This window comes from Macaca fascicularis, chromosome 4 (genome assembly GCF_037993035.2).
Source record: "Macaca fascicularis isolate 582-1 chromosome 4, T2T-MFA8v1.1".
Taxonomy (NCBI): domain Eukaryota; kingdom Metazoa; phylum Chordata; class Mammalia; order Primates; family Cercopithecidae; genus Macaca; species Macaca fascicularis.
In genome coordinates this window covers 146,927,322-146,941,317 of record NC_088378.1, presented here as the reverse complement: position 1 = coordinate 146,941,317, position 13,996 = coordinate 146,927,322, and the positions used below count along the sequence as shown (strand labels likewise).

Here is a 13,996-nt window from a genome sequence, read left to right as displayed (position 1 = left end):
AACAAGTTACTATTGTTCCATGTCTTTGCAAACTTTGGTGCTGACAGTGTTCTAAATTTTGGTCATTCTGCTAGGTATGTAGTGGTAGCTACTTATTGTTTTAATTTGCAATTCCCTAATGACATGATGTCAAGCATCTTTTCATATGCATACTTGCATCTGTGTATCTTCTTTGGTGAACAGATGTTCAGGTCATTGGCCTGCTTTAAATCAGGTTATTTTCTTACTCTTGAGTTTTAAGTATTCTTTGTATATTCTAAAAATATTGTTCTTCATCAGATCTGTCTTTTGCAAACATTATCTGCCAATGTGTGGCATTTTTTCAACACTTCTTTGTAAATTTGCAAGTCCTTTGAGAAAAGAAATGTATCCAAAGTATTAATTTGGCAGTCTCATATCACAAGAGTACTCTAAAGCTAAATAAATTACAGTTTTTCAAATTTTGAATTAATTGATCTTTGCTATTGTTAGCAAGGTCAGCAAGGTCTTGTATTCTTTTTTTTTTTTTTTTCTTTTTCTTTTTTAATAGAGACAGGGCTCTTGCTACATTGCCCAGGCTGGTCTCAAACTCCTGGCCTAAAATGATCCTCCTGCCTTGGCCTTCCAAAGTACTGGAATTACAGGCATGAGCCGCCATGCTCAGCCATCCGGTATTCTTTAGCAACTGTTTGGTAACTTAATCTTTCACTTTTTGGAAAAAAAAGTTTTTTTCTCATAGTTTTCTTACAAAACCTTCATAACTGAAATACTTTTTCTTTATCACCTCTTCTTATAAATATAGTTTTCTTCTTTTTATATAAAAATCTAAGACATTTTATAACTGGCCAAACTTACTAGTTTAGATACTATTAGATAGTCAATATTTTTTGTTGGATATTTGATTTGTATTTCAGGCAACTAATATCTATTCATTTTTAATATCTATATTAAATAGATATTAATAGATATTTAATAATATCTATTCATTTAATATCTATTCATTTGCACTGTTGGAAGAAAATTACTGATCAAATTCACTATGTATTTGCAGAAAATGGCTTTTAATATTGTCTACTTTATCATCCTTTTTTTTTTCTTTCTTTCTTCCTTTTTAGACACAGGGTCTCACTATGTTGCCCAGGCTGGTCTCCAAGTTCTGCGCTCAAGCAATCCTCCCTCCTTGGCCTTCCAAAGTGTTGGATATGTTTTATCTACAACTTTGTTGTTTTGTTCTGCTACAGGATATTTGCAATTGCCATTTATCATAAAATTCATGAGATACCTTCTTCCACTCTCCTTTTTGTCTTTATTGTTCCAGTTATAGGACTAGCTTTGCATCTCCACTCAATTCTACATCAGTAGTATGCTTTTATTTTAAATTTTAAGTTTGTCTGCATGTATATTGAGACAGGGTCTTGCTCTGTTGCCCAGGCTCGAGTGCAGTGGCAAGCTCAGGGTTCACTGCAGCCTTGACTGCCTAGGCTCAAGTGATCCTCCCACTCCAGCCTCCAGAATGGCTGGGACTACAGGCACGCACCACCACACATGGTTCATTTTTTTGTATTGAGACAGGGTTTCTCCATGTTGCCCAGGCTGGTCTTGAACTGCTGGGCTCAAGCAATCCTCCCACCTTAGCCTCCCAAAGTGCTGGGATTACAGGCTGGAGCCACCATGCCTCGCTTCTGCCCTTATTTTTAATTCTAAAATAATTTATAATAAATATTAACAATTAGATTTAATTACTGATAAATATTAAATGCTAAATAGGTTTTTATTAAATAATTAAATAAAACTGAAAATAATCAGTATTTCAATTTAATTACTAATTATAATTCACATAGGTATCCTTGTAACTCTTAATGTCTGTATAAAAGATGTTTATATTTTTTAATTTTTAAAATTTTATTAGTTATGTATTTCACACCAGGTCACCACTGTGATACATTTTTCAAAACACATTATCACCAGAAAAGTGCTGTGATGGAAAATATAAATTGAAATACCTTTTCTAGTTAGAAGACTAATTCTGTTTTTTTGATAAAGAATGGAAGAGTTCTTCAGGCCCCTCCAAACTGTCATATTCCGAGCATCGGGTGTCCTCATCCTCACTCTAGTCCACAGGCAGGGTCCTCAGTCTTCAGCGCTCCTTCTCTTTCCCCTCTGTATTGTGTCCCCTTGCATCTCTTTTCTCCAAGACGTAAACTCCCTCAGGACAGGACTATTTTTTTACATCTTGATGCCACTCCTGAGCACTTGCTTTAATGTGTTGCACACTGGGTCCATTAAAGATTGTATCTGAAATTATAAAAGAAACGTTTTCACCTTTCTGTGGTACAGCTATAATTTCCGGTTTCATTTACCAACTGGGTGAAAGTGGACCAGTGACACCATCTGTCTGGGCCTTCCTTTCCTGAAATATAATTTTGAGGCAATAGTCCCTGGTTCTTGTAAGGTATTCAGGCACAAAACGCGAGGCACGTAACATACTAAATGAGATTTTTACCGTTAATTTATATGATTGCAAAGGACGTTTATATACACAGTCTGCAAAGAATTCTGGGGCCAGTTAATCTCTGTGGCATGATGGGTAAGTCAATCCCTTCTCTGGGCGTCTATTACTTCAGAAAAGGCATGAATTCAATTTTAGGGACCACACAAAAAAAATGTATTCACTATTGTGCAGGACTTGGTCATTAGAGAGCTTTTTTTTTTTTTAATTTTTAAAATTTTTATCTTTGTGTATGTGAATTTAATGGAGAGCTTTTAAATAACCAGATATTTAAATAACCGGATAATACAGATGCCCGACCTGCTCCAGACAAATTAGAAAAGTATGTAGGTGAGGAGGGACCAGCCAGAAGGCAGTATCTTTCAGCTCTGGAGTGACACTGAACGTACTTCTCTTCCCGGCATGTCACGAAGTGTCCATTTCTCTGGCCTTACCCAGGTCCATCATGTTCGCCCCCTGGGGCCCCAAGAATGACTTCAGCACCCCACCCCCACCTCCCTCTCCAGATGTGGGTCCTGGGAGCGTTCAAGGCCCGTCAGTTACGAGAGCCACCCTTGGCGGCGGGACCAAACCTTGGGCTGCCGCCTGGATCTGAGGCTGGAGAGCGCCGTGACCACGGGGGTCCCCAGCTGGAGCAGGGCGGCTGGGGACTCGCAAGGACGCCCTGAACTGCGGCTTCCTCCTTAATAGCCGCAGGACTCGCGGTCAGAAGGCCGACTCCAAGTCTCAGCGGATCCACGAACTGGCCTCTGAGGCTGTGGTGAAATTTAAGATACCCTTTCCCCGCCATTGTCACTGACGTACTTCAGAAAACAGGTTAAAGTTCTGAAAGGACGTGGTCACGACTTTATATTTCTTACAGATTTGTGTCATGTTTTGTGCGTAAAAACCATTCGTCCTCATTTGCGATTCTCACATCCGTAATTCAGTTATACATGAAACTTAATTCAGTTATATCATAAAGGGTTCGGATGCGGGGGATGATTCGTTGGGTCTCAGCCCAAGGCCAGACGCAGCAAAGAGATCGGGAGTTGGGGGATGGGGGATGGGGGGCGGGGAGCGGGGACGGGGAGCGGGGACGGGGGCGGGGAGCCGGGACGAGGCCGCCGGGAGCCGGGACGAGGCCGCCCGCCGCCGGACTCGGGGTCCGGCAGAGAAGCAAATGCTCCCTCCGCGGCTCCCAGCCAGGGCCCCGCTGCTGGCCTGGGGCCGCCCCTCACGCCGCAGGAGCCCCGCCCGCAGCGGCGACCCTGCCCGGATCTGTGCGGGCGCCAGCGCCCCCTACAGCCTGCAGTCGCCCTGCGCGCCTCCCCGCGAGGAGTGTTTTCTAGCGCCTCTGATGGGCGGACTCCTGCAGGCCTGTTGTGAGCCTGAGGTTCCTTCTCACAGCTGGGTCTAAGGTCTGAATGCCGCGCCCTCAGGAGAGCCACAGATGGGTCTCCGCTGATGCTTGTCTCAATTTCCTCTGAGCGGGAGAGCTCCGGGAAAGGAGCCGATCCTGGTGGTAGACTACAGATCTGAGTCCACGGGACGAAAAACGAGGTGCATTAAGAGACCGCGGGAGTGGGGAAGTGGGGTTGGGGACTGGGCAATGGTGGCGGGGCGAGAGGTCTGGGGCTGGCGGGGACAGGGCTTAAGAGAGAGCCACCCCTCCTAACCTTGAAACTGTACCGAGCTTCCCTGTGATATTTTAAAATGCAAAAGTACAAAAAGTGAAGTAATGGAACTATGCGTACGCACTTCCTAGATTTTTAAAGGTTAACGTGTGACTGTATTTACTTCAGATGTTCCTGAAATAAATGAAAATGACAAGTTAAAATGAAGGGAGAACTCAATTGCGTCCCTCCTAGAGGCAAACACACTTCTGAGGATAGGTTGTATGCTCTCAGCGCCTGTTTTTATTAAAAGTATTGAGAAGTACTTTTCCAAATATAGGTGGTGTGTATGGCATCATTTAAACGATTTTTTTCGTTTAAATTAGTCTATCCTTTTAAAAATAATCTTTTTTTTTTTTTTTTTTTTTTTTTTTTTTTAGATTTTTTTGAGACAGAGTCTCGCTCTGCTGCTCAGGCTGGAGTGCAGTGGCTCCATCTCCCTTCACTGCAACCTCTGCCTCCCAGGTGCAAGTGATTCTCCTGCCTCAGACTCCCAAGTAGCTGGGATTAAAAGCGTGAGCCACCACCCCTACCAATTTTTGTATTTTAGTAGAGATGGGGTTTCACTATGTTGTCCAGGCTGGTCTCAAAATCACGACCTCCACTAATCCGCCTACCACGGCCTCCCAGACTGCTGGGATTACAGGCATAAGCCACCGTGTCTGGCCACCTTAATCATCTTTGTTTTTGCTTCTAGTCTAAGAAATTCTGCACTAAATTTCTGCCCTATTTTCTTCTAAAATTTTAAAAGATTTTCTATCTGTGTCTTTGTTAGACGTAGAAACTTTTGTGTATGATATGGGGTATAGCTATAATTTTATTTTTATTCCATATGAAAGCCAGTTTCTCAGCCCCAGTAATTGAATAGACCATCCTTTCTCCACCAATTTTTAAGGCTACTTCTATTCTATTGTGTGCATGGTAGTTTCTAGGCTGTTTTGTTGCACTGATTTCTTCACCTATTTTTGCATCAAAGCTCTCTTCTTGGGGAAGTAAAACAATCCTGCCAACCAAAGACCCCTCTGGATCCTCGAACACACCATCAGCATGGAAGGCTGCTGTCCTTACATTGCAGTCATTCAGCTAGTTAGCAGGAGCATCAGTTAGTACAGATATCCAGAGCTGATGGTCTTATTTGTATGAATGCCCAGTGCACATGGGATTGGAGGGGAGGGCTGGGAGTGGGATGCGGGGAGGATCCAGAAAGGGGCTAGTCTTCAGGTCTTCCCTGGAGAGTATGTAATCTTTTATCATAAAGTGTTGATTTTGTTTTGTTTGTACCTTCTTTAGATATTGAAGTATTCACTAAGGCTTAACATGTAATATCTTTAAATCTTCATATGAATAAGTTTATCTGATAGATTTTGGTGACACATAAACTATGAAACAAACAATGATGGAACATGAGAAAGGGTCAAGGGTGGCCTTGGTTAGGGACGGCAGCTTTTAAAACTATGAGCTAAGATAAAATTTAGAAGGTTTTCTTTTTATTTTAATTAATCATACCACTATTTTTCTCCTTTAATTTCCATATATAATGAGTTGATTGTAGTATTAATTTTTATTGTGCTTAACTATTTTAAGATAATAGTTGTCTCTCCTCATTTTAGCAAATAATATATTTAATGAAAAATCAGCTTTGTTGAGGAATAATTTATACACAGTAAAATACACTTGTATTAATTATACAATTTGATGAGTTTTATATACCCAAACAGTTACTACTATAATCAAGTTACACTTCCGTCAACCTAGATAGTTTCCATTTGTAGTATCACCTGTGCCTCCTCTTCCATACTCTTGGCCCCAGGCAGCCACTGATGTGCTTTCCATAATTACAGCTTAGTTCTCCCATTCCTAAAATTTCATGTGAATGGAATTTATATCATATGTATTTTTTATTTTCCTTCACATTTTTGAGATTCATCCATTTTGCTGTATGTGTCAGTAGTTTATTCCCTTTTAGTGCTTTATAATATTCCAAGATATAGATATATTGCAATTTTTTTTTTTTTTTTTTTTTTGGAGACAGAGTTTCCGTCTTGTTGCCCAGGCTGAAGTGCAATGGCATGGTCTGGGCTTACTGCAACCTCCGCTTCCTGGGTTCAAGCGATTCTCTTGCTCAGCCTTCCAAGTAGCTGGGATTACAGGCACCTGTGACCATACCCGGCTAATTTTTGCATTTTTAGTAGAAACGGGGTTTCACCATGTTGGCCAGGCTGGTCTCGAAATCCTGATCTCAGGTGATCCGCCCATCTTGGCCTCCCAAAGTTCTGGGATTACAGGCTTGAACCACCGCATCCGGCCGATATATTACAGTTTATTTACCCATTCACCTGTTGATGAACATGTGGATTGTTTCCAGTTTATATCATTGTGAAACAAAACCAGTATGAACATTTGTATAAAAGTCATAGTGTGGACATGTGTTCATTTATCTGGGAAAAATGACCCAGAAATACTGCTGGGCTGTATAAGTGTTTAATTTTATGTTAGAAACAGCCAAACTTTTTTCAAAGTAGTTGTAACATTGTCCTCTTACATCCACAATATATGAGAGTAGTTTCCTCCACACCCTTGCTCACCCTGGGGATTGTCAGTCCTTTCAACATTAGCTATTCTGTTGAGTGTGAAGTATCTCATTGTGGTTTTGACTTGCATTTCCCTAGTAACTAATGATGTTTAAAATCTTTTCATGTGCATACTGGCCATTTGTTTGTTTTCTTTTGCGAAATGTCTGTTGAAAACTTTTACTCTTTGTTTTGGCTCCTCATCTTACTAAGTTATAAGGTTCCTTATATTTTCTAGGTGCAAGTCCTTTGTCAGATCCATGTATTATAAATATTTTCTCTCAGCCTGTGATTTTTCTTTTTCTTTTCTTTTAATTTATTTTATTTTTTAGAAAGATTCTCACTTTGTCATGCAGGCTGGAGTGCAGCGGCGCCATCTCAGCTCACTGCAACCTGTACCTCCCGGGTTCAAGTGATTCTCATGCCTCAGCCTCTTGCTTTTCATTTTATAATGTTTTTTGAAAAGCAGATTTTCACTTTTGATGAAATTTAATTTATCATTTTGTTGTTTATGTTTCATAAACTATAAACCTGTTGTTTTGTTTTAAAGAAATCTTTGCTAACCCTAGGGTATTGACGATTTCCTCCTATTTTTTAACGAAGTTTTATATTTTAGCTTTTACATTTAAGTCTATGGTCTATTTTAAGTTAATTTTTGCGTAAAGTTTGAGGTAAGGCTCCTGCTCCTCTCCCCCACACCAGGATATCTACTTGTTCAAGAAACATTTATTGAAAAGACAATTTTTTTACTTACTGAATAGCCTTGACACCTTTGTCAAAACCAGTTGTCCATAGATGTGTGAATCTATTTCTGGGTTCTCTATTTTGTTTCACTGATCTTTGTGTCTAACCTTATACCAATTCATTCTGAAATACTTTCCAGATTGCTATAGCATTTTAATAAAATTTTGAAATTGAATAGTTTAAGCCCTTGGACTTTTTTCCTTTTAAATATATCAACTTGGAGAAGATTGATTCATATTTGTTTATGTTTCATTTTTTCATTTTTCAAAATTATGTTTCAAATTGACATAATAATTATATGTATATATGGGGTGCATAGTGATGTTCTTTTTTTAAAAAATATTTATTTATGTATTTCTTTATTTATTTTTGAGACGGAGGCTTGCTCTGTTACCCAGGCTGGAGTGCAGTGACACCATCTCGGCTCACTGCAACCTCCACCTCCTGGGTTCAAGCAATACTCTTGCCTCAGCCTCCTGAGTAGCTGGGATTACAGGCACAGGCCACCATGCCTGACTGATTTTTGTATTTTTAGTAGAGATGGGGTTTCACCATGTTGGCCAGACTGGTCTCTAACTCCTGACCTCAAGTGATCTGCCTACCTTGGCCTCCCAAAGTGCTGGGATTATAGGCGTGAGCCACGGCGCCCAGCCCATAGTGGTATTTTTCACACATACAGTGTATAGTGATCAGATCAGGGTAATTAATTAGAATATCCATTATTTCAAGCATTTCTCATTTCTTTGTGTTGGAAACATTCAATGTCCTCTTTTCTAGCTCTTTGAAAATATATATTACTGTTTACTATTGCCATTCTGTAGTACAAATAGAACACTAGAACTGATTCCTCTTATCTAGCTGTAACTTATTTTCTTTAACAGATCTCTCTTTATCATCTCTTTCCCCTACCATTCCCAGCCTCTAGTAATCTCTGTTGTACTTTTTACTTCAATGAGATAAACTTACTTATTTAGTTAGCTAGCTTCTGCATATAAGTAAAAACATGTGGTGTTTAACTTTCTGTTTCTGGCTTATTTCACTTAATGTAGTATCCTGCAGTTCCATCCATGTTGCTACAAGTGACAGGATTTCATCCTGTCATGAACAAACAAAAATTTGCAAAAAACAAAAATTACCTTAGTTATCACATTTCTTTTTTTTTTTTTTTTTTTTTTTTTTTTTTTTTTTTGAGACGGAGTCTCGCTGTGTCGCCCAGGCTGGAGTGCAGTGGCCGGATCTCAGCTCACTGCAAGCTCTGCCTCCCGGGTTTTTACGCCATTCTCCTGCCTCAGCCTCCCGAGTAGCCGGGACTACAGGCGCCCGCCACCTCGCCTGGCTAGTTTTTTGTATTTTTTAGTAGAGACGGGGTTTCACCGTGTTAGCCAGGATGGTCTCGAACTCCTGACCTCGTGATCCGCCCGTCTCGGCCTCCCAAAGTGCTGGGATTACAGGCTTGAGCCACCGTGCCCGGCCAGTTATCACATTTCTTTTATTGACATGATTCATAACCATCAGAATCATCTGACTTGTACATCATTGTATCAGTTGGTTTTATGCTCAAGATGTTGCATTGGTTCATTATTATCTTAATATCCCAACCAACCCAGTCTAGACATAAATGCTGGCCCCTAGGACTTGGCAGGAAAGGGAGACAGGCCTGGGCTAGGCATAGTGATAGCAATGCACCTGTGTTTGAAGCTGTTAAATATTTGCTACAATCCTATTCCTAGACTAAAAATTAGATACTTGTTAAGTCCTACTTGTCGGTGTCTATGGCTGTGTGAGTTCTGGTTAGTAGAAGGTGGGCAAAAGTGATGTGTATTCTTCCATAACTGGTCCCTAACCACCTACCACTCACAATACTCCATGCCTTTTTTTCTCTTCAGGCTCCTTGGATTAGAGACCATCCTGAGGACATCTTTGGGAGTCATGTGCTGAAGTTGGCCAAGCCACAGGATGAAAGGAGCTGTATCTTTGAGTCAGCACTGGAGAAAGGTCTCTCTAAATGGATTTGCAGAGAAATCTTCTCAAATATTCCCCTCTAAGTTCCACTTGTAATCCACTTCTTTTACTCTCCCAGCAATCAGTGTGGTTTGGGGGAAATTCCAGAATCTCATAATATCTTGGTCATGGGTAAATCAGGAAAGGGACTTTACATACATGTGATGCAAAGCAGAACAAAACAAGCAGGGCAGCCTAACAGCACAAGACCCCAAAGGGTAAGGAAAGTCCTGCAGAAGAGCAGAGCAGTGCTGGCAGGCAGCAAAGGTAAGCGGACAGGGCTGTCAGGATGGATCCTTGGGGCATGCCAGCATCCACCAGGGATTGGTAGAGCTATTTAGAGAAACTGATAAAAAGCTCTGCCAACTACAGTCACAAAAGATGGAGCTCAGAACGATGAGTAGATGCCTAAAACATCTCCTTTTTTTGATGAAGAAAGTAAAGTTTATAGAGCTTAGATTATTTGCTTTTGTACCTAGCACAGTACTTAGTTCATAGTAGATGCACAGTAAATATTCATTTAATGAGTCAATGAGTCACTAGCCTAAGACCTTTAATATAACATGCTTAAACCTGCTACCAGGGATTGGAAACTCACCTATTTAGTAGTGAGTAGAGGGGTGTGGTACTGGTACTTAAGATAGATGCATTGTGGTTGGGTATGGTGTGTTTTTGTTTTTGTTTTGAGACAGGTTCTCCTTCTGTTGCCCAGGCTGAGATGCAGTGGCATTATCATGGCTCAAGGCAGCCTCAACCTCCCGGGCTCAAGCGATCCTCCCACCTCAGCCTCTGAATAGCTGGGGCCACAGGTGCGCATCACTGTGCCTGGCTAATTTTGTTTTGTTTTGTTTGTTTGTTTTGTAGGGACGGGATTTTGCCATGTTGCCCAGGTTGGTCTCGAACTCCTGGGCTCAAGCTATCCACCCACCTTGGCCTCCCAAAGTTGTAGGATTACAGGTGTGAGCCACTGTGCCCAGCAGATATGATGTTTTTAAAAGTTTGAAAGTTAATATGCTCTCTGGTGTGCCCTAGGTCCCACTACTCCTATTGCCTTAAAACTCACGCAGTACACATTTGTCTTCCATCAGTCTCCTGTGGGCTTCACTTATAAGAGAACCCTTTCTACTCTTTGCTGTTCACAAGTCACCTTTTAAACAGAGCTTGTTCCCAATGCTGTTTTGTTTCGCCTTCTGCCATGTCCTTCCGGCCATCACCTACCTATCTTATATCTTCCATTATCCACATATGTCCTCTGTATTTTTTTGAGTTTTTAAACATTTATAAGCATAAGTCCTTAGGTAGCTATGCCACTTACATAATGAACTAGAAAAGCTAACCAAAGAGAACAGGGTTGTACTCAGATATACCTTCTACAAGTTTGTATTACACATATTTACACATATTTAAAAATATATACATATTATTATTGTGCTATGTGGTTATTAGACAAACTCAATAAGCAGTTCTTATAAAGTATACTCAATGTAACTTTTATAAACTTATATTTTATAGTTACTCTGTTTTTATTAGCTGCTATAAACTATGTGGGCATCTTTCATGAGTCATTTAATTGTAATGTTTTTGTATCTGTTGAATGAGGAGTTAGAAGGCATCATCTTTAAGGAGCTTTACAGGTACATGTCCAGGGCTCAATAATTTTATTATTATTGCCTGCACAGATAAAACCTAAGCAGATGAAGGGGAAAGAATGAAAGTGCAGGGTGGAAGCTGCTTGAATGCTAACTGGGTCAAAGTTCTCCCAGAAAACCCCCATAAAAGAAACCTAAGAACCTACATCACCAGGAGACCACTGGGACTAGTTCCTCTGAAATCCCTGAGGCCAGATAATCAGGTGAAGCTTTACTTTCTGTCCCTTTCTGGTCATGATCTTCTCCACAGTCTGCTTGGTGCCTCCTCCTCTGTGACTCTAAATTCTTAGGATCAACCCCTCTTGCATATGCACATCCGCAGTGCCTGTGGGATACAGTGTGGTATGGGAAGGAAACCGTCTTCTGCCTTAATATTTTCCTGCGTGCCCCAGGCCTTGACGGAATCCTGTCTCTCCATAGTGTTGCTTTTCCAGGAGATTGATTGATTGATTGAGACGGGGTCTCGCTTTGTCGCCCAGGGTGGAATGCAGTGGCGTGATCTCGACTCACCAACATCCACTTCCCAGGCTCAAGTGATTCTCCCGCTTACGTCTCCTGAGTAGCTGGGAATACAGATGCGTGCCACCATGCCTGGCAAATTTTTTTTATTTTTTGTAGAGACGAGGTTTCGCCATGTTGACAAGGCTGGTCTCGAACTCCAGGAATCAAGTAATCTGCCTACCTCCGCCTCCCAAAGTGCTGAGATTACAGGCGTGAGCCAAAGTGCCCGGCCTGAGTTTTCTTCTGGAATTCCTGCTGGGTTTTTGTAGTCAGTCCTCTCCCTGTTTCCCATATTGGCTCTTGCAGACCTTCCTTTTCCCCATTTCTATTTGCCACCATGTCAGACATGACTTTTGCCACAGGATCTCTACCCTACTACAGAGGAAACCAAAGCCATCAGTAGAAATTTCGCTAACATGGAATCAGATTTATGGAAGAAAAGGGGAGGAAAGTTTTGCCTTAACACTTGGAAGGGTTTCGTTTCTTTTAGTAGCTGGGAGACAGAAATGTAAGAAAGTAGCTTAATAAGCTTTCAGCTGTTCACCTGATGATGTGTGAGCTGTCAGTAGTTCAAACTAATCATTATCTTTATGAATTATGTAATAACTTAAACAATGTCATAAACCTTCAAATCAGTTTAAGCCTAAATGTGTCATATTTAATAACAAGAGCAAGAAACATACGTTATGATGAAGAGCTCTTATATTTTCTTTGGATAAAAGTCAGTAAAATATAAAAGAAAAATGCATTTGCTTTGGGACTTTTAATATTTAGTCTACAAATCTAGCCACTATAGAAATCTGCTGATTAAATATGAGTTCTATTAAAATGGAAACATGCATTTTGGGGGAAAAAAGAGGGAGTGTTTTAGTTATTTTGTTTTTTACACTTGTTCATAACAAACAAAATTTTAAACAATCTTGAGGGGAACATTTTATTTCTACTTGTAACTGCATAAAGTTATGAGCTAATCTATATCATATATAGTTTGTAGCTTTATAAATTAGGAAATTCTAACAGAATAAATATGCTAATATGATGAAAATATCATAAATTACAATAGAATATATTTTAATAAAACAATTCAGAAGGAGCCAATACCCAATTTCAAAATCATATTAATTGTAAAATTAATTAGGGCAGCCAAAATATTCTAGAATTCCTTCTAATAAAACAAACGAGTGACTTTGTAAATACAGTCATACCAACAAACTTGAAGAATTATACAGCATAAAAAGTGATTATCCCAGCACTTTGGGAGGCCGAGGTGGGCGGATCATGAGGTCAGGAGTTGGAGACCAGCCTGACCAACATGTTGAAACCCCATCTCTACTAAAAATACAAAAATAGCCGGGCGTGGTGGTGCATGCCTGTAATCCCAGCTGCTCAGGAGGTAGAGGCAGGAGAACTGCTTGAATCCAGGAGGTGGAGGTTGCGGTGAGCCAGGATTGCACCAGTGCACTCCAGCCTGGGCGATAGAATGTGACTCTGTCTCAAAAAAATAAATAAATAAATAAAAATAAAAGTTTTTAAAAAGTGATTATTATGAACACATAGTAATCTAGTAAAAATGGTTGCGTGAAAAAAGCAAAATGTAAAATTGAATATGTACTATAACAATATATGGAAAATATACTCAGATGTATAAAAATTAGAATGTAGAAAAGTAAATATAGCTCATCATAATTTTGTTCTGAAATTTAAAAAATATATATTTTTGAATGGATAACCTTCTTTTTATAAATGCCTACAATATAGAGCCCATGATGGTTGTTAAAAGCCCCCAGGTTCAGCCTTCTCTAATTGTGTGTCAGCCTGCCATCAACCCGAGGCCTCCCTCTGCTGGGCAAACTTGGGAACACATTGAGACATCCTTACATGTAATTCCTTCTCTTCATGTTCCTGGTGAGCGTTCTTCCCACTGGGTTTCCATACTCTGCCCTCTTGAAGTCTTGCACCCTGACATTGCAGTGTCATCCCTCTTCCACTGAAGTCTACAACTATCAGCTTATTGTCTCTAGCAAGTCTCACTTTAGCTACAAATATCATTCTGAGTTTACCTTTCAGAAACTTTCTCCCTGAGCATTCTGGATAGACTCTAGGTGCACTAGGTGCAGTTAGAAAAAGCTCTGATTAGTTGGTGGAGCTATAGGAGGAGAGACAGTGGTGGGCTGGAGAAGGGGTCTACACGGAGAGAAACTGACTGGAAACTCAGAGAGATGATGGGGATTAAAATAATCCTATTGAATCTGCACAAAAGTGTTTTATTATAATTGATCCTGAACTATATAAAGGTAAGCTCCAGTGAGCAGTTACAGTCTGTCCCTAAGATAGACTCTTTTCGCTTTTATTTTTATTTTATTTATTTTATTGTATTTTTTTTCTAAA

The 13,996-nt window shown here is 40.2% G+C and overlaps 2 long non-coding RNA genes across 2 annotated transcripts; one reads left to right on the top strand and one right to left on the bottom strand.

Moving 5' to 3' along the window:
* Positions 1-2,003: 2,003 nt before the first annotated feature.
* On the bottom strand, positions 2,004-3,293 carry LOC135970690 (uncharacterized). Its single transcript, XR_010586504.1, has 2 exons — positions 3,061-3,293; positions 2,004-2,274 (listed from the first exon to the last, which is right to left on the bottom strand). It is a non-coding gene; the product is annotated as an uncharacterized lncRNA (long non-coding RNA).
* A 513-nt stretch (positions 3,294-3,806) lies between these two features.
* Positions 3,807-12,352, top strand: LOC135970689 (uncharacterized). Its single transcript, XR_010586503.2, has 2 exons — positions 3,807-4,030; positions 9,344-12,352. It is a non-coding gene; the product is annotated as an uncharacterized lncRNA (long non-coding RNA).
* Positions 12,353-13,996: the final 1,644 nt, after the last annotated feature.